At 40.2% G+C, this 27,236-nt stretch overlaps 1 protein-coding gene across 3 annotated transcripts in view; it reads left to right on the top strand.

Annotated features, from left to right (window-relative positions):
• The first annotated feature begins 420 nt into the window (after positions 1-420).
• LOC132398223 (cysteinyl leukotriene receptor 1-like) overlaps positions 421-27,236 on the top strand; it is a 66,688-nt gene continuing 39,872 nt past the window's right edge. For all 3 annotated transcript variants that reach the window (XM_059977342.1, XM_059977341.1, XM_059977345.1), the window contains exon 1: positions 421-542. The gene's annotated coding sequence lies outside the window, so the exon portion shown is untranslated. The remainder of the gene's footprint in view (positions 543-27,236) is intronic.

Here is a 27,236-nt window from a genome sequence, read left to right as displayed (position 1 = left end):
AACAGCCCCGAAAATTCCGGGACTTTGCTGATTCCACTTCCTAAATGCCGAAGTACGTTTGCTAAAGTGGTAGAAAGGGTTCGGAACTGTGTTTCTGTTCCAAGTGCCTTAGAAAGCTTGTAAGCTTGAACAGATAGGCGGACACACGGAGAAAATTCGCCACCAGAAGTACTCCGAACCCCAGGTCCCGTTCCAAATCCGCGCCCTTCCGTCAGGTTCCTGTGATTGAAGGTGACGTGGGCCAATTAATTTCCGTAAAATGTCTGTTTATCTTCCCTTCTGGAGCATCTGGAATCCCTGGAGTCGCGTCCTCAGGTTTTGCGTCCGTTTCTGGCATTTCGCCAGCTTTATGCGTTGTTGCATAAACCAGGGGGTGGCTCTCTGACACGGTGTAATGTCTTTTAAAATGCAGGAGGATTTCCTGCTCGTTGTCCAGCCGTCGTTTGCTCACGAGCAGAAAGAGGAGCGATCGCGGATGAATGCATTTCGGTAGATTATAAATTGCGCGAAGAAAGCTGACGAACTGAGAAGTGGCTCATAAGGTGAGGTTGGAAAATTGTGTTCATTCAGTATTTATACAGAAGGACATACATTCCGCGAATTCACCGTTGTTAAGTCTAACGACTTATCAGTGACTATTCGTTGTGTGTAAATTTCAGGCGAAAATCTGATCTTTTAAAACAGTCAGTATTATACCGAGGATGTGTTTGAATTTGGGCTGATGTGTCCGCTGATATACAAGTATAACCTGCATCAGTAAATATTGTAGCTGATGCAGTCAATCAGACAGCAATTATAAATAAATTAAATGTTGTCTTTTTAGAAGACTAAACGCATCTATTCATGGTGAATCTAAAACTTTGGAATATAACTAGAAAATGCTGGAAATCCTTCTGGGAAGTCAGACAGCATCTGTAAAAGGGGAAAACGTTGTAAAGATTTCAGGTCGGCTTTTCATCGGACTTCCCTGTTTCAGCATTTTTTTTACCTTTAAACCAAGGCGTTCATCAACGGTGTATATAAATCAGCACTGTTGCTCTGATAATTATCTCGGGGTCTAAGAGAAGTATCAAGGGAAAAATATAGTTAGAATGGAAATTTCTTCTCGAGCTAGAAGGAAAATCGACGTCGTGTGCTGCACTGAATATTGAAGTCTTTCAAATGCCGTGGACATCATCTGTTGAGCGTGATCCGGAGGGAATTCTCTCCGCTGGCAAGAGCAGTGCAGAGAGGGGTCTCGTATCCAAGGGACACCCCAGGACCTCGGCGCTGTGTAACAACTACTCTGTGTCAGCTATTGCTCAGCGTTCGCCCCAACACCTGCGCTCTCTGTAACCAATTCATCGCTAAACTTGCGCCAGTCCGTCAGTGCTGCGATATAAAGTCAAAAAGTTCAGTTTATTGCCATAGACACGTGTGTGTCTGTGTGTGTGTGTGTGTGTGTGTGTGTTTATTTATTTATATGTATATACACGCACACACACGCTCTGGTGCAATGACAAATCTTCTTTGGAGCATCGCCGCAGGCACACGGCTGATAACGTGGCGATGGACGCTTTTACAATTAGCTCTCGTTCACAGAAATGCTGGTTGAACAGTGACAGGTTGATCCACGTCGCGGGTAGTTTCACCGGACGGTGCCGGAGAGGCCAGGCGGTAGAATATACTGGCACTTGAAGGGAAAGGATCTTAATAGAGGGGAAGATGAATTTGAGGTCGAATTGTCACTCTCTCATCCACTTTAAACGTTCATAGTTCATTCTTTCCCCCTTAGAGTTTGTTTCTACATTTTGCCTTCCTTTGGATTTACCGTTTACCAGATCTCCTCCAGTCAAGTTGGTACTGGGGTCTCCATACCTACCAAACTTCCGGCTTTCACTACAATTCCCAGCCAGCTATTCAGACCAGGGATGCCAGTTATAGTAGGTAGCGTGCTCTGTTTTATACCGGTTCCGATTGGGGTAAAAGTATATTCAGTCTTCTCCGATCAAGCACTTGGATGTTTCCTGTTCCAGAAAGCTATTAACTTTTAATTTCAGGCTAAAACTTTTTTAAAAAATCGTATCTGATTCCACTTTGTCTTAACTGATGTATAGCAGAACTCCAAAAAAAAGTTATTATTGGACATTAGTGGTGTTAGACTGGCATATTTTCTGGTCTAATGAATTTACTTCCTGTTACTGCAACAAACTTTTAATTCATCTTTTTTTGATGTTACACAATACATTTTCCAGTAAACCAGGTGAGGTTAAACTGAAGGAAGAAACAGGTCACCCTAGTTTAAAAGGAGCTAGAAGGGAAGCCGAGTGCTGCAAAGCTATTGCATTTTCTGCAGAAAAAAATCAGATTGAAGACTATGCAAATGTTATGGTTTTTAACACTTTATATATATATATGTATATAGCTACAGGGATGCAGCGTCTGGAGCTTCCCCGCTAAATCTATTTGCTTCCACGCCTCTCCAGCTCTTTTTGAGATGCAGTTTAGAATCCATGCCTCCTTTCTCAACATCTCCTGTAACTTTCTATATGTGCCTCTTATATGTTGCTTGTTTTGTTTTACCGTGTTCTTGTCATGGACTATAAGCAACTGTTTCATTTTCTCTCTGAGTTCATGTATTTAGCAATTCATTTTTGGTAGAGATAACTATTTCATGTATTTATTTTCAGATGTAGTTACCATTCTATTTAAGAATCAGAATACCAATCAAATTTATTATTACTGACAAATGTCATGAAATTTGTTTTCCATTAACAGTACAGCGTAAGAAATAAAAATTACTCTAAGTTGAATAAGTAAATAAATCAAAGAAGAATAACAAGGTAAGCTTTGTGGATTAATTGATCAATCAGAAATCTGACGGTGGAGTATAAGAAGCTGCTATAAGTGTGGGTCTTCAGGCTTTGAAGGTAGTAATGCAATGAGGGTTTATCTGAATGGTGAGAGTATTTAATGATAAATGCCAACTTCTTGATGCACAGACTAGTGCAGAAGGTTGTGACTGTGATGGCACTGGCTACAACCACCTGTAGCCTCCTACAATCCAGGTCATTGGAGTTTCCATACCAGGCAGTAATGCAGCCAGTCAGATTGCTGCTGTACACCTGTATAAATTTATGAGTCTTCGTTGACATACCAAATCTCTCTCAAACTCCTAATGAAGTAGAGCCACTAGTTTGCCTTCTTCATGGTTGTGTCAATGTCTTGGACCAAGGATAGGCCTTCTGAGATATTGATGCCCCGGAAATTAAAGCTGCTCAACTTTTCTACCACAGACTCCTTACTGACGACTGGTGGGTGCACACCTAACTTTCTTTCCTGAAGTCCACAATTAATTCCTTAGTCTTGCTGATGTAGAGTGTATGGTTGTCGTTGCAACCCTACCCAACCACCTGATCTGCCTCCGTCCAATACATCTTCCCACCATCTGAGATTCTGCCAATAACAATGGTGTTATCACTGAATTGATAACTGGCATTTTAGCTGTGCCTTAGCCTCATAGCCTTGCGTGTAGAAAGAATAGAATGGCTTTCCTCTTTGTTCTTTCACTGCATGTGGATGTTGTTTTTACTGTAATTTTATTGCATTTACTTCTGAAGTTTTTGCTGTCAAAGTTTTGGATGTTAAGTTCTCTTACCATTCATTTTGAGTTCCCTTACTTACTGGCAGAGCTGTCTTTCTGTATCTTCTTGCCCTCATAATAATGCATAGATTTTCACAAGGACACAAATCTGTGTTACCTTTCTACTAAGGATTGATATTTAATGAGATTTTATTTTTAGCTACGTCTGACTTCTTAGTTATTATCATTTGCCAAAATTGCATATTTTTGAATTTTATGAAACAATAAGAAATACCTGTTGGTATCAGACCAACTGAAATTTAGTGTTCAAAATCTGTTAAATACTGTCTGTGTTTTTGCTGATAATGTTCAGTCCACCCTCACCAAGAATCCCAGGTCATGTCATTGACTTATATGTTCTATGACATATCCACAGACTAATGGTAGTAGTCTAAAAGTTGCTACTTTACAGTAAAATGCCTAATATATTGTAAGTGTAATATTACAAGATTTTTCATTGTCCTTTTGTTTATTTTTATTAAAACCTTTTGCATCTGCAGTATAACATTTGCACATTTGTCAGTGTACAAATTTCAGAAGCTGCTAAATTAGAAATAGTTCAGGGAAAAGCCTCCAAATGATCATTCTGCATGTCTAGATTTTTATAATTGTGTTACGCTAAATAACAGGTCCATTGGCTTGGCTCAAAGAAGAAAATACAATTACTAAGTATCTGTCTCAATGAATGCTAATCTGTTAATATTTACATTTAAGATGCAGAACACAGAAGCTAAATAACCCAGCATGTGACTTTGCATGTTTTACTTCTTTTAATTTAAAAATATTTAGACATATTTTGAGTGTTTTGTTCTTTATTTTAATAAACAAGGGCAGAAATAAATGCATGGGAGAATCGTATTCTCAGAATGTGCCAACATATTTTGTAGCCTGTGTATTATATTACTACTGTAAAGATAAACAAACTAACATTTGTCTCACAAGTGATTTAACTATTAATTAAATTGTTTGGCTGAAGCTGTTAGCCCATAAATTTTTCTGCAGCTTAAAAGTTATCATGCGATTTTCTCTCTCTGTCTAATGTTGCCTCATGAACCAGATAGAATCACAGACAATTTTGGCAGAGGGGAAAGCAGTGGACCCACTGTGTGCTCATTGGACCAAAGAGAATTGCACAGCATGAACATAAGCACAAGAGATTCTGCAGATGCTGGCAATCTTGAGCAGCACCCACAAAATGATAAGATCTAATGAAGGGTCTCAGCCTGACTTGCTGAGTTCCTCTAGCATTTTTTATGTGCCATCCAGCTCTCTGATACATTGTTGTTCTCAGTCCACACGTTAAGCTCATCCAAGTGCTTTTTAAACATCTTGAGGTTTCATGCTATCCACATTCTACCCCTACTTAGAACAGTGAGCTCCGGACCCTTGACTCAGTTTTGTGGTAATTCAATGAAAGAAATTAAAGTTAAGATTCCAGTTGCTAATCCATTGTGTGTATTTCAGGTTTCCTAGCTGAATGAAAGATGTCATTGAACTGCAAAGAGTGTAAAAAAAGTTTGCAAGGACGGTATCAGGCTGGATGGATTGAGTCATTAGGTCATAGAGTCATATCACACAGAAACAAGTTTTCTAGCCCAAATGGTTAACACCAACCAAGATTACCATCTAAGGTAGCCCAATCAGTTCATGTTGGCTCATCCCTCTAAACCAACTTTTAAATGTTGTTATTGTACCTGCCTCAACCATTTCCTCTGGCAGATCATTCCATAAGCTGACCTCCCTCTGAGTGAAAAAGTTACCCTTTCAGGTTCCAATTCACTCCCTTCTATCTCATTCTAAAAATTTCTGCTGTCTAGTTCTTGATTCTCCAACTCAGTGCAGGGTGGGGGTGTAGGGGGGAACTGTGTGTACTGACCATACTTCTGCTCCTCATGATTTTTCACACCCCCATAAAATCACCCCTCCTTCTCCCACAGGAGAAAAATATCCCAACCAGCTCGATCACTCCATCACTCTCCAGAAGTCGTCTGCACTTTTTCCAGCTTGAGAACATATTTCCTATTGCAGGGTAATTAACGCTAGAGCAATATTTCGGAAGTAGCTTCATTAATGTCTCATACAACTGCTACATAACATCGCAGCTTTCAGACTGATGAAGGCCAGTATGCTAAAAACCTTCAGTACCACCCTGTGTACCTGCAAAGGCACTTTCAGGCAAACCTACTACTAAACTTTCTTCTACTCAGAGATCCTTTTGTTCTACCACATTCCCCAGGGCCCTGCAATACATTGAGAAAGTTCTACACTGATATGTCATGCAAAACCTTGCACCTATCCAAATTTAACTCCATTTGCAATTTCTTGACTCACTTGCCCAGCTGATCACAGTCAGTCTGTAAATCTTGTAACCAGCTTCACTGTTCTTTGACACCTATTCTGCAAATTAACGAAACAAACTTATACGTTCTCACCCAAATCATGCTAGAAATGGTAAATTGCAAGCTGTGAGGAAATACTTGATTGGCTGGGACTTTTTATCCACCGTGGAGTGAAAGAAGCAGAGTGGGGTGACCTTATAGAGAGATATAAAATCATTGGGGGCACAGATGAGGTGAATGGTCAACCCCTTCTCCAAGAATGTGGGTCCAAATCTAGAGTGCAAAGATTTGTGAGAGGGGAGAGATTTAAAGAGAACCTGAGGGGGCAAGTTTTTCAGACAATGTGTATCTAAATAAGCTTCCAGAGGAAGTGGCAGTGGTGGTACATTACAATCTTTAAAATATATTTGGGCAGATGTGAATGTGGGAAAGATTTAGAGAGATGTGGGCCAAACAGAAGCAAATGGGATTAGCTCAGACAGACAACCAGGTCAGCATAGAATTGGATAAAAGGCTTGTTTCCATGCTGAAATATGAGCAAAGTTCTGAATGAATACAGCTCAACTGTATTCACAAGAAGTTTTGGTGGCAAAATAGATAAGGGAGGTATATGCTTATATTGGAGTATATCTGTATTAGGAAGGAGAAGCATTAGAAATATTGGCATACATTCTAGTGGACAAATTCCCAGCCTCTTATCTATCATGGGATGTCAAGGAAAGCTAACTAAACAATTGAGAGCAGAAAGATTGATGTGGTTTACCTGGACTTGGATAAAGCTTTTGACAAAGTCCCACATGGTTGAGGTTGTTAGAAAAGGTTAAGGGACTTGGAATTTGACACATATTGGCATACTGGTTCCAAAATAGGCTTGGTGATAGGAGAAAGTAGGTAGTGGTGAGTGTGTCTTCCTGATTGGAAAACTCTGACAAGCAGTGAACCTGAAGGATTGACATTGGAAGCTTTGTTGCTCAAATGATAATGTGAGTGGTCTGAATTGTAAATTTGCAAATTGCTCAAAAATTCATGGGGTTGTAGAGAGTGAAGAAGATTGCCTAAGGATACAGTAGAACTTAGATCAGGCAGAAAATTAGCAGAGTAGGGGCAGATGAAATTTAATTCAGGCACACCTGACGTAATGCACTTTGGGAAGTCAAATTCTGATGGGATATAGAACAAATAGTTAATGTACAGAGGAATCTCAAGGCACACGCCCATAGCTCATGGAAAGCATTTACATATTTGATAAGGTGGTGAGGAAGGCATTTGGTGTGCTTGTCTTTGTAAACCAAGGTGTTGGGTGTAAGTCCTGAGGGGTAATGTTGCAATTGTACAAAACATTGGTTAGATGACATTTAAAGCATTGTGCACGATTCTTATTGCCACACTAAAGGAAGGATGCAGTGGCAATAGAGAGAGTGCAGAAGAATTTCTTAGGCATGTTGCTTGGAATGGACAGCTGTAGTTACAAGGAGAGATTAAATGGGATGGATTTATTCTCACTGATATGAAGGAAGCTAAGGGGTGACCTGACAGAAGTTTATAACATTATGAGGTAGAGTCTATTTTTCTTGGACAAGGGTGTCCAGAACTAGAAGGCACAATCTTAAGATAAGAAGGGAGAAATTTAAAGGAGATCTGAGGGGTAAGATTTTCACACAGAGGGAGGTAGTTATCTGGAATGAGCTGCCAGAGGAAGCATTGGAGGCAGGCACAATTAGAACATTTGAAAGATATTTGTGAAGGAAAGGCATGGAGGGACACAAGCCTAATGAGGGCCAATGAAATTAGCATAGATAGGCATCACTGTTGGCATGGCCAAGGTGGGCTGGCCAAACACTCAGAAAAAAGAACAAATCGAGCAAACAATAAGCGCAACCAAAAAGCGTTCCGACTCCACAGACAGTCTGCCCACAGACCCTTAGTTCAGCATAGAGCTGAGCGGCGAGCTGAATCAGCCCATCCCTCACACAAGAATTACTCTTCCCTGACTTGTATTTAACAAATGTTTATACCTACATAACTATAGGAAATACAGGCTTTATAATGTGGTTAACATAATGGTCCACAGTTGTTTAGCTGATAGACCTGTTGCTTTACGTTTCAGCTGGCCAGTTCTATTCCCATCTCCAGTGCTTTCTTTATGGAGTTTTTGTGTTCTCCCTCTCACTGTGTGTGTTTTCTGTGGGTGCTGTTGTTTCCAAACACATCCCAAAGGAGCATGGTTTGGAGGTTTAATTGCCCATTGCAAATCATTTCTAGTGTGCAAAGGTAATTTACCACTTGCACTTGTTCTACTTCAATGTCTTTTGCCAAAGTTTGGGGAGTTTATGAGAATATGAGGGAATAAACTAGAATTGATGGACACGATGGTCAGCATAGACTTGGTGGGCCGAAGGGCCTGTTTCAATGCTGATTGATTTTATGACACTTGTCATATTCAGAGATGGGATTTCTATTGGAATTGATTTATTAATGGCACATATACTGAAAAACAGTGAAAAGGTAATTCTGTACACAATTATTTTGAAGTAGTGAATAGGAACACAGAATGCAGGATGATATGTGACTGTTACAGAGAACGGACAGTGCAGGTAGATGTATAAGGTGTAAGGGCCACGACCATTTAGATACAAAGATCAAGATATACTCTTTAGCATATAAGGAGGCCATACAGATCTGATAAAGATGGGACAGAAGCTGTCCTTGAGGCTGGTAATTTATGTTCTCAAGCTCTTTTAACTTCTGCCCTGTGTTTGGGGAGGGAGAGAATGAGGGCTTCTTGATTACTTTGTAAGCTTTCCTAAGGCAGCAGGAAGTGTAGACAGTTAATGCAGGGTTGGCTGGTCTTCACGATGAACAGGGCTGCGCTTAGAACTCTCCGCAATTTCTTGTGGTCTTCGGCAGAGTAGCAGCCATACCATGTGGTGATGGATTGGAATAGAATGTTGTCAATATGTATGTTTAAAAAAAAAATTGGTGAGAGTCATCAGGAACGCGGCAAATTTCTTTGGCCTTCTGAAGTAGTAGAGGTTTTAGTGTGCTTACTTAGCTGTATTGTCCATGAGGCTAGATCAGGGCAAAAAGTTAGTACTGATTAGACCCAGGTGCTTGAAGCTGTCAACCATTTCAACCTTGTACCACTGATACAAGCAGTGGCGTGTATTCTGCCTTACTTCTCAAAGTCAATGTCAAACTCTTTTGTTTTGCTGACCTTGATGGAATTTTTGTCGTGTTCTCTACAAATAAAGTGAAAACCACAACACTTATTGAGACATTTTTATCTTTTTTGTGGATTTTCAGCAGCTTGGGAAATGTAACTTTTCAAGATCCAGCTTTAAACTTTGATTTAAATTTTAGGCAAGTGTTACAACAGACGTCACCCCATCCGACACTGGAGAAATCCTCCAATTTAACTTGCCTTATGTCTTTGTCAAATTGAAATTTCCTTTGGCAGTATTTCCAGGCAATTGCATTTTGCTTGAGGTCATTTTTAGAAAAGTGAAAATATCATCAATTGCCTATAATGACATTGATTGTCAATGTTAAAATGACACAAATTTAGATGCCAAATATCAGCAAAGAATGATTTGGTAACTATACGTAATATCCAGTTTACTTTAGACATTTATTTATATTCACTCTGTGCTCTTTATTACTAGCTTGCTATCATGTACCATACATTTGCTATTTCCAACAATGGGCTTCAATGCTTACTTCTGAGAAAACTCATTAATATTTACCTTTGGTCATTTCACAAGGAAATTAAGCTCACAGACTCTGTAATAACAAACAACACTCACTTATACAACGATCCAACACAAATGTAATTTTTGTTCTACAGTCTCAGAGGTCGGGGGGAGGGGACACGGGCAGGCTGTTAAATGAAAGAAACTGGTGGATTAGGGATAAACTGGTGATATTCTGCAAAGCAGGCAATCAATCTGTGCTTGGTATCTCCAATGCAAGAACCACAATGTGGGCACAAAATGTAGTAGACTAAAGTAGAAACAATGCAAGTGAATGGATGTTTCAGTTGGAAGGACTTTGTCAATCCCTGGCCGGCTGGTGGAAAGTGAAGAGATAAAGGTCGACCGATCTTGCTTGCATAGGAAAGTGTTATGGTCAGGAATGGTCCCCTCATAATGCTGTATGTGCAAAGAGGTTACTGCACGTTGCCAAGTGGCTAAGGCATTGGTCTAGTGGTCTGAATGTCGTTAGTTTAAGCCTCAGCCGAGGCAGCGTGTGCGTCCTTGAGCAAAACAGTTAACCATACACTGCTCCTGCACATTTATAGCCCAGCGGCAGCGGTTGGTGCAGTATGGACAAGACAAGACAAGACAAAGAGTAGATATGTCTGGTGGTGGAATCCTAGTGTAGGTGACAGAACATAATTTCATTTAATAGATATCCCATTGAATGTGGAGCTTGCTGGGATGGAGTTGAGAGAGTGAAAGATGCATACAACAAATGGAAGACCCTGTCAATTATAGCAGAGAAAAGGCTATGTTTAAACAGGAGAAGAACATCTTAATAGAGATCTCATTTTTCATCAGAACAGATATGACTGAAATAGAGAAAGAGGGAGAAAGGAATGGAGGAAGCAGGATGAGAGGAGGTATAGATGAGATAGCTGGAAGAATCACAGTATCGTCTGCATAGGAGTAGGTTCCGGACCATTGGGTCTATGCTGACTATCATGCCTGCGTATACTAGTCAGAATCAGGTTCAATATCATTGGTCCCATTTCCTTCTGTGTCCTGATTATTTAGGTACCCATCCATATACCTCTTAAGTATTGTTACTGTTCCTGTCTCCACCACCTCCTCTGGCAGCTCGTTCCAGGTACCAACTACTTTGAAAAGAAAATAACCTATCTTATCCCCTTGAAACTTCCCTATCCTTATCCCTATCCTTAAAACTATTCCTTCTAGTTTTAGATGTGGAAAACAGTTTACAGTTATCTGCACTATCTACACTTCTCATAATAGTATATACCTCTACCATGTCACCTCTTAGCCTCCTTGGCTCAAGGAAAAAACTGACCTAGCCTATCCAATCTCTCTGATAACTCTGGTCCTACAATCCAGGCAACATTATTGTGAATCTTTTCTGCATCCTCTTTGGCTTAACAATGCGCTTCCTGAATTTTAGTCGCCAGAATTGAGTATAATGGTCTAAATGCAACCTAACTAAAATATTGTACAACTGTAGCTTGACATGTGAATTCTTATACTTGGTAACTTGGCTGATGAAGGCAAGCATGTTCCCTGCCTTCCTCCCAAATGTGTCTGCCAGTTTTCCCATTTTCGGGTAACTACCTTCTTGTATACCTATGTCTCTTTATTCAACAACAAACCCAGGTCCTGCTATGCATATTCTGCTCTGGTTTGACTTCCCAAATTGCACCATCCCACACGGCACTGTTGGAATTAAACTCCATCTACCATTCCCTTGCCCACTCTCCCAATTGATCCTAGTCCCTGCTAAGCTGATATAATGAATATTTGTAGCTTATCTGGTCTTTTGAGATAGCAATTAAGATGTTAAGGAGAGGAAAAGACATATTTTGTACACATGTGAAAGTGGGAGCAAGTTGGACATTGACAGTAAAGATAATAAAATTATCAACAGACATGAGAAACTCTGCAGATTCTGGAAATCCAAAGCAACACGGAAAATGTTCCAGGGGGGAAAAATCCCCAGCCTGTTCAGTCCCTCCCTTAGAAATCCAGCTCTAAGTGTGAATGGCAAATATGACAAGATTAGGGAATCTTACTTCCCTCTGCCCTCCAAGCATTGATAATTATTGAGAACTTATTGCTTGCGTTCAGAAAGAACTCAATAATTCTATGCAAAACACACAAAATTCTGGAGGAAATCGGCAGGCCAGGCAGCATCTATGGAAAAGGGTAAACAGTCAACATTTTAGGCTGAGACCCTTCATCAGGACTGGAAAGGAAGAGGAGAAGTCAGAATAAGAAGTTGGAGGGAGGGGTGGGTGGAAGAAGTGCAAAGTGGCAGAAGATAGGTGAAGCCAAGAGAGGGAGGGGGCTCTGGGAAGTTGGTGAAAGGGATAAAGAGCTGGAGAAGGGGGAATTTGAAAGGAGAGAACTCCCTAGTCCACTCGTCCTTCCCCACTGATCTCCTTCGGAACATATCCTTTGAAGCAGAACAAGTGGCACACCTACCCCTACTCCTCCTTCCTCACTACCATTCAGGGTCCCAAAGAGTCCTTCCAGGTGAGATGCTACTTGACCTTCAAGTCTATTGGGGTCATACACTGTATCTGGTGCTCCTGGTGTGGCCTGTGTATAGGTGAGACCAGACGTAGATTAGGAGACTGCTTTATCAAGCATCTTCACTCCGTCCAGCACAAAAAGTGGGATTTCCCAGTGGCCACTCATTTCAATTCTACCTCTCTTTCCCATGGCCTCCTCTACTGCCGGTATGAAGCCACACTCAGGTTGGAGGAGTACCACCTCATATTCTGTCTGAATATCAGCCTCCAACCTGATGGCATGAACATTGATTTCTCAAACTTCCAGTAATTGCCCACCCCCTCCCCGCTTCTCCATCTCCATTTCCCATTCCCATTTCCCTCTCATACTTTCTCTTCTTACCTGCCCATCACCTCCTTCTGGTACTCCTCCCCCTTCCCTTTCTTCCATGGTCTCCTGTCCTCTCTTATTAGATTCCCCTTTCTTCAGCCCTTTATCTCTTTCACCAGTCAACTTCCCAGCTCTTTACTTCACCCCTCCCCCTTTCCTAGTTTCACCTATCATCCACCACCTTATACTTCTTCCTCCCTCTACCCCACCTTCTTATTCTGAATTCTCCCCTTCCTTTCCTGTCCTGATGAAGGGTCTCAGCCTGAAACTTTGACTGTTTACTCCTTTCCATAGATTCTGCCTGACCTGCTGAGTTGCGGAGCATACAGATCCCCTCTCTGCAGAAGTGGTCCACAGCAGGAGTGATTGATAAGTTTGTGGCCTAAGGTAAAAGGAGATGTTATTAACTTCAAACGTACTGCATTATCACTCAAAGAGTTGACTGCACGTGCCTGCAGAGGATCCACAGCAGGGGTGATTGATAAGTTTGTGGTCTAAGGTAGAAGATGAGTTATACAGCTCTCGTTACAACTCTTTGAGTGAAAATGCAAAAAGTTTGAAGTTAATAACTCATCTCCTTCTACCTTAGGCCACAAACTTATTAATCACCCCTCATATATAGTTGGGTACAATTATAATGCTTAAAGACAGTTGGAAAGGAAAGATTTAGAGGGATATGGGCCAAATGCAGGCAAAGGGACTAGCTGAGGCTGACAACTTAGCTAGCGTGGTCAAGTTGGGCCCGAGGGCCTGTCCCTGTGCTGAATAGCTCTGTGACCTTCAGACTGTCTTACACAAAGCTTCCCTGTTCCTTCTTTATGGAAGTCACTTCTCACTTGTAGAAAGGGAACCATTTCAACTGGTGGATTGTTCTTTACTGGTGTTCAAATGTGTGACAGTAAAAAAGCAGAATGTGTATTTTGAGATGTTCAAAACATGTGAAACCACACATCTGTGACATAGTCTGGACTGCCCAAATATCTAGCTCTCTAGCAAAAAAATCGTAAAGTAGGACAAGTGCAAATGGAAAATTAGCACTTATTTTTTGCTCATTGGATCATCCTTTCAGGAAACATGAAGTGGAAAAAAAAAACAACCCTGGAAATAGCGGAAATCTAAAGTTACCCCAACAAGAAAATGCTGCAAACAGTCTGGAGTTAGAATCAGAATCAGGTGTAATTTCACCAATATATGTCATGAAACTTGTCTTTGTGGCAGCAGTACACTGCAATACATAATAATACACAAACTCTGCATTGCAGTAGGAAGTTTTATATATACGTAAAAGTTAAACAAGTAGTGGAAAAAAGAAGCAGTGAGGTAATCGTTTCAATGTCTGTGCAGAAATCTGATGGCAGAGGAGAAGAAGCTGTTCCTGAGTCGATAAGTGTGTGTCTTCAGGCTTCTGTACCTCCTTTCTGACAGTAGCAATGAGAAGAGGGCATGTCCTGGGTGATGGGGGTCCTTAATGATGGATGCTGCCATTTTGAGGCACTGCTCCTTGAATATATCCTGGATGCTGGGAGGCCGGTACCGTGATGCAGCTGACTGAGTTCACAACTGGCTGCAGGTCCTGTGCAGTGTGCCCCTCCCCGATACCAGACAGTGATGCAGCCATTTAGAACGTCCTCCACAGTACATCTGTGGAAATCCGCAGGTGTCTTTGGTGACATACCAAATCTCCACAAACTTCAAATGAAATATAACACTGTCTTGCCTTTTTTGTAACTGCATTGATATGTTGGGCCCAAGATGGATCCTCAGAGATGTTGACATCTCTGTTAAATTTTGCGACATAAATTTTGCACGGCTTCATTTCCAGATGAGTTCAATGCCTTCTATGCTCACTTTGCTCACCAGAACAGGGAGGAACATTTCCGCACCCCCATGTCTACCCGATGATCTTTTGGTCTCAGTATCTGAGCATCTGGACAGCCTTCAAGGGAGTGAATCCAAGGAAGTTATTGGGTCTGTCTTGAGAACCTGGCAAAGTACTGAAGATCTGTGCTGATCAACAGGTTGGTGTTTTCATGGATATCTTCATCCTCTCACCTCTCAGTACCCACTGCTTCAAGTAGCCTTCAATTGCACCAGTTCCCAAGAAGAGCATGGTAACCTGTCTAAATGACAAATGTCCAGTGGCACTTACATCCACACTGATGAACTGCTTTGAGAAGTTGGTCTTGAAGCATATCAGCTCCTGGCTGAATGGTGACTTGGATCCGCTTCAATTCACCTACTGAAGCAACAGGTCTACAGTAGATGCTACCTCGTTGGCTCTACACGCAACCCTGGAACATCTGGACGGCAAAGGTGCACACATCAGGATATCCTTTATCAATTACAGCTCAGCATTTAACACCATCACCTCCTCAAAACTTATCAGTAAACTCCAGTACCTGGGCCTCAGTACCCCCCTTGTGCAATTGGATCCTGGACTTCCTCGCTTATAGACTCCAGTCAGTTTGGATGGGCAAAAACATCTCCTCCACAATGTCCATCAGCACAGGGGCACCGTGGGGATGTGTACTTAGCCCCCTGCCCTGCTCGTTTTACACTTATGACCGTATGGCTAAGTACAGCTCCAACTCCATATACAAGTTTGCTGTTGACATCAATGTTGTGGGCTGTATCAAAGGTGGTGCTGAATTAGCGTACAGGAGGGAGATTGAAAATTTGGTTGAGTGGTTTAATAACAACGATCTCTCACTCAATGTCAATAAGACCAAGGAACTGATTGTAGACTTCAGGAGAGGGAAAGCACGAGCCAGCCCTCATCAGAGGATCTGAGGTGGAGAGGGTCAGAAACTTTAAATTCCAGGGAGTCACTATCTTAGAGGACGAGTCCTGGACCCATCAAATAGATATAATTGCGAAGAAAGCAAACTGCCTCTCTGCTTCCTCAGGATTCTGCAGAAAATCAGCATGTCATCAAAAACCTTGGCAAACTTCTCCTGACATGTGGTTGCAGATAGGTTTAGTGATTTCTTTGTTAATGTGGGAACTAAATTAGCTAAATCAATTACTGACCCCAGCAATAAAGATGGAGTAAATAGTAATACTATCAATATAAATATTTACACTATGTTCATCAGTTGCTCCGATGAAAAAGAAATAATTGATAGAGTGTATAAATCAAAGAGTAAGAAATCAACAGATTGGAATGGATGTGATATGTTTTTAAATTAAAACATCATTGACTGTTGTGAAACCACTGACTCATATTTGTAATCAGTCTTTGAATGCTGGAAAATTTCCCAATAAAATGAAAATAGCCAAGATCATTCCAATATACAAAGTTGGAGATCAATATGTATTTTCAAATTATAGACCAGTTTCTTTGCTCTCACAGTTTTCCAAAATATTAGAAAGGATATTTGTAAGAAGGTTAAATGATTTTATAACAAATCATCATATACTCTGTAAACAGCAATATGGTTTCAGAAAAAAACAGAACCACTGCAATAGTATTAAAAGATTTTGTAGAAATATCAAACGCTACAGAAAGAAATTAATACACAATGGGAATATTCCTTGATCTAAAAAAAGCATTTGACACCATTGACCATAAACTATTATTAACAAAATTAGAAATATATAGTATTAGAGGGGTGGCACATGACTGGTTAAGTAGTTATTTGGAATCCAGGTATCAGTATGTACATAAAAACAACTCAAATTCAAAACTTTCGAAGGTAGCTTTGTGGGGTTCCACAAGGTTCAGTGCTTGGCCCATTGCTGTTCATTTTGTATATAAATGATATATGTATGATTTCTCAGACATTAAAATGTATATTATTTGCTGATGATACAACTATATATTGTAGTGGGGAATACCTGAAACAACTTTTGGATACAGTGGAGAAAGAACTAAAATGTATGAAGAAATGGTTTGATACCAACAAATTATCACTGAATCTAAGTAAAACTAAATTCATAATATTTGGAACCGTGTACCAAACCCATAGAATAGATGATGTTGAAATTGATAAGGTATCTGAAACAAAATTTTTAGGAGTGGTATAGAGAGTAAATTAAGCTGGAAACCACAAATAAATTATGTCAAAGCAAAAATGTCAAAATCTATTGCAATACTATACAAGGCGCAAGATTTCTTAGATCAGGAATCTTTGTATACATTATACTGGTCATTTATAGTCCCATACATGACTTACTGTGTAGAGGTGTGGGGAAATACATACAAAACAAATACAAATTCTGTTTTTCTAGTCCAAAAGAAAGTTATACGAATTGTAAATAAGACAAATTATGAGCCAACCAATCCAGTATTTATTCAACTAAACACTTTAAAATTTAGAGATTTCATTGATTTTAAAATAATACAAATTATGTATAAGGTAAAAATGGACAGCTACCACAAAGTATCCAAAGATTGTTTAAAATGAGAGAAAGTCAACATGATTTGAGAGGAACATGTGTATTTCAAAAACAAAGGATAAGAACAAATGTAAAAAATCATTGTATTTCAGTCAGAGGGGTGAATCTATGGAACAGTTGGATTAATTAAGAATTTAAAAACATGCATAACACTTAATAAGTTTAACAAATTATTTAAGAAATATTTAATGAACAAATATAAAATACATGATTTAAAATGAATGGGAGTAATGTAAATAAATTGGAATCGGATTTTGTATTAAAAGATTAATTTTTTTGTTTTTGATGTGATGATTGATGTCAAATATGTTGTTTTCTAAGTAAGAGGGGTAGGCATAATAAGCTGTAGCTTCAGCCTACACCCTTTCGGTCTGTTTTAAAGAATATTTATGTTTTTTATTGTAATTTTGTCCCGTGAAATCATTGTTGTAAATGATGCTTTTTGTTATGTTCGTACTGACTGAAATAAATTAATTTCTTTCATTCATTCAAAGTGTGCTGCTGGCTGCATTATGGCCTGGTGTGGGAACACCAATGCCTTTGAGTGGATTCAGCCCAGTACATCACAGGTAAAACCCTCCCAACTATTGTGCATATCAATATGAAATGTTACAGTAGAAAAGCAGCATCCGTCATCAAAGATCCACATCCCCAGGCCATGCTCTTTTCTCACTGCTGCCATCAGGTAGAAGATAAAGATGCCTCAGGACTTGCACCACCAGGTTCAAGTACAGTTACTACGCCTCAACCATCAGGCTCTTGAACATAAAAGGATAACTGCATTCATTCTATTTTTGGTGTTCCCACAACCGATGTTCTCACTTTAAGGACTCTTTAATCTTGTTACTTCATGCCCTTTATTTGTTGTGCTTTATTTATATCTGCATTTGCACAGTTTGATCCTGTTTATAGTTACTGTTCAATAGATTTGCTAAGTATGCCTGCAGAAAACGAATCTCGGGGTTGTATGTGGTGATATGTATGTACTCAGATAATATATTTTACTTTGAAGCTGAAATTGCTTACTCTTTATGCTTCTGATCCCTGTGAGGGCTGGTGTGCCTGTAGAAAAGATGATATCTTAACTGGGAATGAGAGTTTTTAAGTTGCAGCAGACAGCTTGTGTGGTTTTAACTGAACTTACTGACCTCTCAAACCATGTCTTTGTGGTGTGGCTTGTGTTTTATATTGGAATTCACAAAGCAGCACAACTGAGCGGGGTTGGCAAGGCAGACATATGACCCTTTCCAGATAGATGCCCTTTCCTGAAAAATGAGTGTTCTAAACTGTGAAGTTGGAATGAAACCATGTGGAATAAGTCAGAGCCAGCAGTATTTACCAAGAAAAGAGTTGTGGCCGTGAAAGTTAATTCTGATAAATACCTTTCCAAATCTAAGAAAGGAACTGAAACCAGCAAAGGTTAGAAGGGTAGCTTTGGAGACCCAGTTGGGAAATGGTGGGGAGGAGCCAGCAAAGCTTGTTTCAAAATGTGATTCCTTGAAGAAAAGTGACATGGATGCTGGAAAGCTGCAAAAAATGTGAACATGGTGAAGATATAGGGCAGATTAGGAAGCTCAGAATAAAACTATGTATCTGGGTCCAAGGCTGGGATCTGTGCAGGGATTGGTGGAGTTTGTGGGTGAGAGATCAGGGCAAAGTGGATCCTTTAAGGATTTGTGTGTGTTTGGAGAACTAAGAACATCAATTAACTTGAAGAGGATAGAAAAAGGATGAAACAATTAACATGGAATTTGGGGAACACCCTGTGCTCTGCTAGTATGTGGAGGTCCAATATTTCCAAGGCAGCTGCTTGCAGGCGAAGCTGATCTAACTTATTTGGCAATGATCCATACACAGGAAGTGTTATAGTTGGCTGTGTGTGTGTGGAAGCATAACAACATATGCTGTGGCAATTTCTAGTCACACTGACTTTGTAGAAGATTTCTGAGTTGTTTTGTGATCTGAGCACTGTTAGTAAGCCCACAGTTATTGCGCTGAGGGGTAGAATGATTCACTACCTTGAACAGCAGCTGTCCTTTTGGATTACCTGTACTGCTGTTGGGTAGGGAATTCCAGGAATCAGAAGCAAAAATGGTGAAGGACCTGTGCTATGTTTACAAATCAGAATAGTGTGCAACTTGATTATGTGCATGATGCTCTTGTTTAGCAGTAGTGATTGGGGTTTGAAAGGGGTTCAGAGCCACTTGGACCAAACACCGGCAAATACGACTAGATTGGTGGGCACCATAGTTGGCATGAGGAAATTTGGCTTAAGAGCCTGTTTCTGTTGCTGTTTTACTCAGAGTCTATGGCAACTAAACCAGACTCATCAATCTCTTCTGGCATAGCAAGTCCACCATCCCTGTAACTACTCTAGTGATTGTTCTCTGCTGCACTCTCTCTATGGCAAGTATTTCTTTTCTTAAGTATGGAGATCAAATCATTACACTAAATCCCAAGTAATTTACACCAAGATCTTATTAAGACTCCCTTACTCCTATTACCTGATCAGAATAAAGCTTAACGTTCCATTTGCTCTTGCAATCACTTGCTCCTCCTGTGTGTTGGCTTTCAGTCCCTTTGAAGGTCAGCAGTGCTGAATTTCTTATCATTGAACAAATATATGCACCAGACCTCTACAGGGAGCTCAGCAAAGAGCCACCCTGAGAGACAAGAATGTGTTGGCTGATTTTGGAAGTACTTACAGCTTTATAACACTTCAAACAAAAACAAGTAATACAAATAACAGGCAGATATAAAATAGAAGCTCACGTGCTTATTTGTCCAATATTATTAGGAAGTATGTTCAACTGAATAAGGCAGATGTCTAGTTGCCTGATATTTATTGCTGCATTTCACTATTATGTAAAGGAGTAAAGTTATTAAATCACACCATTAGCTTCTGTTTTAAGTTAGAGCTGAAGGATGTCTATCATGCACATGCTTAAGATTCTGATTACATAGCTTATACTGATGTGTGAAACAGAACATGCATGTGAAGATAAATAAAAATACAAATCATCAGAAAAATACTATATTATTTACTATTGTGAACAATTTTACAGCTAGGCCCAATGACTGATGGAACTTTGAACCTCGGTGAGGAAAGGTCACTATAATGAGCTGGAAAAAATAGAAATGTATGCATAAGAGGTATGTTTACCATGGAGTAACTTCATATGCAATGGATTTAGACCTGAGTTTGCTCAATGTTTCATGTTGGATAATTGTGCAAAGCTTTGATTACTCAGAGTTGGAATCTATTCCCCCATTTATTTTTGTTAGTATTGACTTAGGCACATCAGTGCATTTCCCTGGCTTCAACGAGAACTATACATTTTGTCCTGTTCACAGATACTGCAAGGCAGGTCCCATTTTCAGACTATATTTACAGGATGGTATTTCTGCCAGTTTGTATAGAAATGTCACTTTTGATATCTTATCATCAGTGATATGCTTAATTTCTGACTCAATATTTGCATATGTGAGCCCCTGCCACACAATAATTATACAGTGATAATTTCTATACTCCAAAAACAATTTGTTGGCTATGAGGTGTTCTGTTATGCTCTAAGCATGTGTAATCAATTAATGAACATTCATTATTTAGCTGAGTATTAACTTGGGACTTTTGAAATAACTGGTGATTTGAGCAATTGATTGGCAATTTCTTTCTGCTTGTAGGACATACTTTTGTAGAAGATTATGCATCACTGGCACTAACCTCAGAACTATTATATCTACAGCTCAAAGAGAAAAGTACTTGTGTTACATGTTAAATTTATATTTAACTGCTTAGGCTACTTCTTCAGAGATCATATGATAAATATGTTTCACCTCTTAGATCATTGAACTCCGACCTTTATTTTGAGAAATGTATTCTAAGCTTTTCACTTCGTCAATTAATCACTTTGAAGAAATAATACCATTCACTCATGTTTATCTCATTTAGTTGTCAGTGAAAAATGATTTCAGCTTGTGTTTCAAATTGACTTATCTATAAATATTACAGGCTACACATTTTAATCAATGAAATTCACTGGAAAACAGATAAAGATGTGAAAATATCCTCACAGATTTAATCTTATGAACTGCAGGTATGGACGTTGTAATTTGCATGAGTTGGACAGCAGTACTCTTATTCTCTTTTCATTCCTATGCCTGTGGGAAATTCTACCCCATTGTTAATTATGTTGCAATTTTGTTTAAAATTTGAAAGGGCATTATCTTTACTTCAAATGAAATACCAAAAATACCAGACTTTGTTATTTGCAGACAAATAAATTAGCACTGTTCTTGACGATTATATCACACAATTTGCTCTTTTTATAGATATCAGAATTCTCTGTACAGAATTCATAAAAATAAGTAAAACAGTTTGTTGTCATAGAGTAATTTAAAAATTATCTGTCAATATTATTTTCTGCCAGTCTTAGTTAGATAAAATCCAGTGTTGGAAAATCTAACAGAAGCTGCACAAGTACTCAGAGTCCTTCCTTCTACATCCATCTTGAAATCTCATTCTGGTGTGACGCCCTCAAGCTCAAATTGACTTTCAATTGTCACTGCTACCATATTTATGTACTTAAGGTCATCATCCCTACTAGGGCACAGGCCTCCAACAGTTCTTCGTGAGAGTCCTATCCTGGGCCAGTCTTTCATGTTGTCTCCAGGTATAGCCCACCTCCTTGGTGTATCCTTCCTCTTCCTGGGGTTAGATCTTTGGAGCTTCTGCTGGTGTTTCAGTAGGTCTGTGTTTTTACAGGCCTAACCGTCCTCCTTTTGCAAACGGGCTTGGAACCATCCGTAACAGAGTTTCACTGCTATCTACTAAAGATTTTCTCTTTGCCTTTTCATAGTCTCAACAACTGTTGCAATGGAGTACTTTCTACAAATACTACAGATAACTTTCCCTTATCTGCATTTTAGAATGAAAATTAAGTATCATGTGTCAGCAAAAAGCAGCAATGAATGAGTCTGTAACTTCATTGATTCTGAAAATGGTAGCGTTGCAGTTAGTGCAACTGTTAAGCTTGGGGTGTCTTAAGTTCAGAGTTTAACTCTGACACCATCTGTAAGGAGTTTGTACATCCCTACTGGTGTTGGTGTGGGTTTCTTTCCACATTCCCCCAGTGATGTACCAGTTGGTAGGTTATTTGGTCATTGTAAATTGTCCTGAGATTCATCGATGGTGGCAGCAACGTCCATACATCTCAGGAGACGATGGTGTGACACTCGTTCTGATGGTTCTTGGGGTTGTAGGTTCGGGCTTATGTGAACTTTCTGGAGTGGCTATACAGCTCTGCTCTCGGGTGACAGTCTTGTTCACAGTGGCCGCAGGTGAAGGAGGAAGGTGCTCTGGCTTTTCTTCTGGCTCTGTAATTGAGGAGCACATTGGTCTTTGCTAGTTCAATACATTGCACATCACTTTTGACTGTGGCCCTCCATGCTGTCTGGTCTTCAGCTGTTTCCTCCTGTGTGCTGAGGTCAATGCCTGCCAGCTTCATGTCACGCTTGCAGACATCCCTGTAGCAGGGGCATGGCCTTCCTCGTGGGCGGTAACCCTCACTCAGCATGTCCTTGGGAATGCGTCCCTGGTCCATCTGTTTGACGTGGCCGAACCATCTGAGGCGTCTGTAGCTGAGTCTGTGGATGCTGGAGGTGTCAGCCCACTGTGGAACCTCTGTGTTGTTGATTCTATCCTGCCAGAAAACGGGAAATATGTGCCTGAGGCAGTGTAGGTGGAACGAGTTTACCCTTTTCTCTTGGCTGATGTCCTGTGATTAAGCTTGAATTAAATAGGTAGGTTTGCTGAGAAGATAAATTAGAGGGTTCTACAGATTTCCAAGCCAATTTCGTGAAGTAATCTATTCCAGCTCAAGAAATTATTTGAATGTTTTACTGTAGGTAAAATATGCGTTTAAAGAGCAACTAGATTTTGTAGCTTGAGCACAGCACAGCAGTGAGGAGTAACAAGTTCATGCTTGTTGCTGGGGCTGGGAATTTCTTAGTAGTGTCTTTACAAGTGGATTGAGACAAGACCTCTTTGTGTTTACATGCACAATAACTTATTTCCGAAGTAGCCCAACTGGCTGACTAGCTGTGACGTTGGCACGTTCCTGGAAATTAGGTCTTTGCAACCAAGATCAAATATCTATCTATGCTTAAAGATGCACACGAGCTGGTGGGATTTTGTGACTGGCTTGCAAATACCATACCTCAGATTCATTATGCTGGTGTTTGCTTTCCCCCAGAGACTGGAACACCAAATTTAATTACTTGCATTTCCCTCTTTAGGAAGATCTTGGCATGCTCTGTACACTCTGGTGCTCAGAGTCTGTAACAATGACATTAGCTCCTATGCAACCCTGCATATGTAATTTATACACAGTTTGGGCCATGCACAAGAAAGGATTTCACCAGCAGAACTATTCTCTGTTATTTAACTCACTAATATAACTTTGTTGGGAAATCAAGTGTACCTTAGCTGATCATTTCAGGTGCCTAGCTTCCACAGGTAGTTGAGGAATCCAGGGTACATAGTGATTAATACTTTGGTACTATTAGCTCTGTATAGCCCAGCCAAGACACAAGAGGGTCTTAAGGCAACCCAGTATTGCCAGAGGACCTACAAGAAGGAAGGAAAGGACAGTGATGAAGAAGGATATTGGCCTTTTATTCATTCCCATAAATGCTGCCTGACCTGCTGAGTTCCTCCATCATTTTGTGTGTGTTGCCTCCAATTAACTGTACCCCCTCCTCACCCACTGATACCCTTTTATTACTGCAGGAGTTCCCTCTGAATTTCGTATGGAGAGACAGCTACCAGTGATGGGTAGCAGTTAGGCCAGGAGAGCACGGTGCTGATTTCCTCCAAATCAAAGCTCTGCTCTGGTGAATCTGGAGGAGGACGGTTCCCTGTGCAACTGAATCCTCTATTTCCTCCCTGGCAGACCCCAGTTAGTACGGATTGGGAACAACATCTCCACACTTACATTAGCTCAGATTCACCCAGGGCTGTGTGTGTAGCCCGCTTCCCTACTCACTTTATAACTATGATTGTATGGGTAAGTACAGCTCCAATGTCGTATTTAAATTTCCTGATGACAGCACTGTGATTGGGTAAATCAAAGATGGTGTCTAATTGGCTTATAGGAGTGAGATTGAAAGTCTGGTTGAGTGGTGTCACAACAGCAGCCTCACTCAACATCAGCAAAGTGAGGAGGATCCTAACTGAGTCTGATATGGAAACACCAATGCCCAGGAACAGAAAATTCTACAGAAGGTGCTAGATAGACCTGCCCATCACAGATGAAACACTCCCCACAAACCAATACATTTACATGGAGCACTGCCACAAGAAAGCAGTATCCATTGTCAAAGACCACCACCATCTAGGCCAGGCCCATTACTCATGATTACCATCGGACAGGACGTAAAGGAGCCTTGTGTCTTACACCACCAGGTTCAGGAACAGTTATTACCTTACAACCATCAGGGCTTCTGAACCGACGTGGATAACTTCACTCACCACTACTCTGAACGGATTCTATAACGTACAGACTCACTTTCCAGGACTTCTTACAACTCATGTTCTCAGTATTATTTTTATTTGCACAGTGGCTGTTTGTTATTTTTTGTCTGTTTATGTTTAGATTTTTGTAAAGTTCCATTGCATTTCTTTTTTTCTTGAAAATGCCTTCAAGGAAATGAAGATATATGTACTTTGATAATAAATTTACTTTGAACTCTGTACTATAATGAGGTAGTCTGTAGGAGGCTCTGCGTATAGATGTGTCTGAAGGGCTTATCTGTTAGTGTATTTGGCGAGACACACTCCCACTATCAGTTGTCCAAGAACTGAAGCATCAGGAGATCTGTCACCTTTAACAGACAAAACTGCCATGAAGTAAGCAAAGTTTTCTAAGTGATTGGAGCAGGATAGTCCAGTACTTCACTTCTCCACTTTTGACAGACCAGATAACATGCCAGTCTTCTCCAGATGCATCAGCAGCAGACTCCCCTTTTGTAGTTCCCTTCCTGATCACCCACAACAAAACTAGCATTGACTTTGACCTTGGTGGAAATTGGTACTGCGATTATCTGGCCAAATGGCATGTGTCTCTCCTCCAAAGGGACTGCCTGCAGGTCTGAATTTTTTTTAAAGCATAACAGCGAGTGGGGGTGGGGGGGAGAGGATATGAGTAATTAGGGTGCTCTTGTGACTTGTTATTGAATAGGAGCAGAAGAAACAGCAAGATTATAGAATATGCTAAGTAAGTTTTGTAGGTACTGTGATTTGCAATAATGTTGGGCCCTAACCAGTTGTTAGCCTCACGGTACAAAGGCGATGATTAACAGCAGTGGGTTCTCAAGAGAATTGTGTCACTGAGACTAAAGGGTGGAACTTCCAATTTGCAATTGAGCAATCTTCTCTTGCAGAGTGTGAAAGTGTGTTTATGTATGTGTCAGCAATGGCTTGGCAGCCTAAAGGACAGTGTCAATGGTATATTCAGATGGGATTTATGGGAAACGTATTTACCTAGAATAAATTAAAGAAGTCTTTCACGCTTGTATCGGGGCCACTGTGCCTCACACCTGACTTTTTTGCCCCTAAAAATAGACTTTATTCTCGATAAGAAAGAAATAATGCAAACAGAAAGCTTTACAATGTACAACTTTAAAGAGAGGGGAAAAAACACTGCCAAAACGTAACACCATTATCATCACTTAGCTCCCTGAGGCGGAACCCTTTCCATTTCTCAACCGGCTCCTCACAACTGATGTTGATTTATCTTTCCATGTTCTCCCATTAGCACATCATCTCAGAACGGGGAAGGATCCTGAAGCCCTTGGCTTGACAGCTCCAAGGTCAAGATGCAAGGTGCCTGGAATAATAGCATTGTTTGAATAAGTTGCCATGTGTACTTAGTAGTCGAACACTGAACACCCCTGCTGAGTTTTACCTTCACTAATTCTGCTAAAATGTCATGGGTATATACCAGTGAGGAAAGCAATGCATTATGGGTCTTCTCTCAGGCAGAGTGGCCATGATTGAAAATTGCACTTCAGTGCCAAAACTTTTTAGCAGCTGTTTTTAAGGGACAGAGAAATTCATATCTTATTTCTTTTCTAAAAAATTTAAATACCATAAGTAGCCAACTACTGTTGCTAGGCTACATCACATTTACTGTCAGATAGCTTCTATAAATCTACTTAGTTGAAGCTGTAGGTAAAAGAACCTATGTAAAGTTTAAGAAAGTCTTTTGAGGTAAATAAATGAAGCAGAAGAGAACACAGAGAATCAGGAGAGCAAAAGGGGAACATGAAATATCTTTGTAAGGGTTCAAGAGAATCTCGGGTATTTTATTCATACATTAAAAACAAGAGAGCAGTAGGTGTACTCTTGGAAATTTATGTCTGGAGCCAGACGGTGTAGATAAGGTAATAGGTGAGTACTGTGCTTTGGTATTCACTACAGACAAGAGCATGATGGATCAAGAGATCAAAGGTCAAAGCAAATTTAATATCAAAGTACATATATGTCACCATATAAACAACTCCGTCACTTATTTTCTTGCGGGCATACTCAGTAAATCCAATAACCATAATAGAATCGATGAAAGGCCACACAAACAGCAGACAACCAGTGTGCAAAAGACAACAAACTGCACAAGTACAAACAGAAAGAAATAAAAAAGAAGTAATGATGACAATGATGATAAATAAATAAACATTGAGAACATGAGATGGAGAGACCTTGAAAGCAAGTCCACAGATTGTGGAAACAGTTCAGGGAGGGGGCAAGTAGAAGCTGAGTGAAGTTTTCACCTCTGGTTCAGGAGCCTGTTGGTTGAAGGGTCATAACAGCTTCTGAACCTGGTGGTGTGAGTCCTGAGGCTCTTGTACCAATATCCTGATGGCAGCAGTGAGAAGAGAGCATGACCTAGGTTGTGGAGGTCCCTAATGATGAGTACTGCTTTCCTGTGACCAAGCTCTGTGTAGATATATTCAACGGCGGGGAGGGCTTTACCTGTGATGGGCTGGGTCTTATCCACTACTTTTTGTAGGACTTTCTGTTCAAGACATTGGTGTTCCCATACCAGGTTTTCATGTAGAATCAGAATCAGGTTCACCGGCATAAGTTGTGAAATGTGTTAACTTTGTGGCAGCAGTACAGTGCAATACATAATAACAGAATAATAGTAAGTATATATATTAAATAGTCATATTAAATAAGCAGTTCAAAAATAGAAATAAAAAAGT

Source organism: Hypanus sabinus, chromosome 8, assembly GCF_030144855.1.
Source record: "Hypanus sabinus isolate sHypSab1 chromosome 8, sHypSab1.hap1, whole genome shotgun sequence".
In the NCBI taxonomy this organism is placed as follows: domain Eukaryota; kingdom Metazoa; phylum Chordata; class Chondrichthyes; order Myliobatiformes; family Dasyatidae; genus Hypanus; species Hypanus sabinus.
The sequence above is the reverse complement of the archived record's forward strand: the minus strand, read 5'-3'. Positions and strand labels throughout refer to the sequence as shown.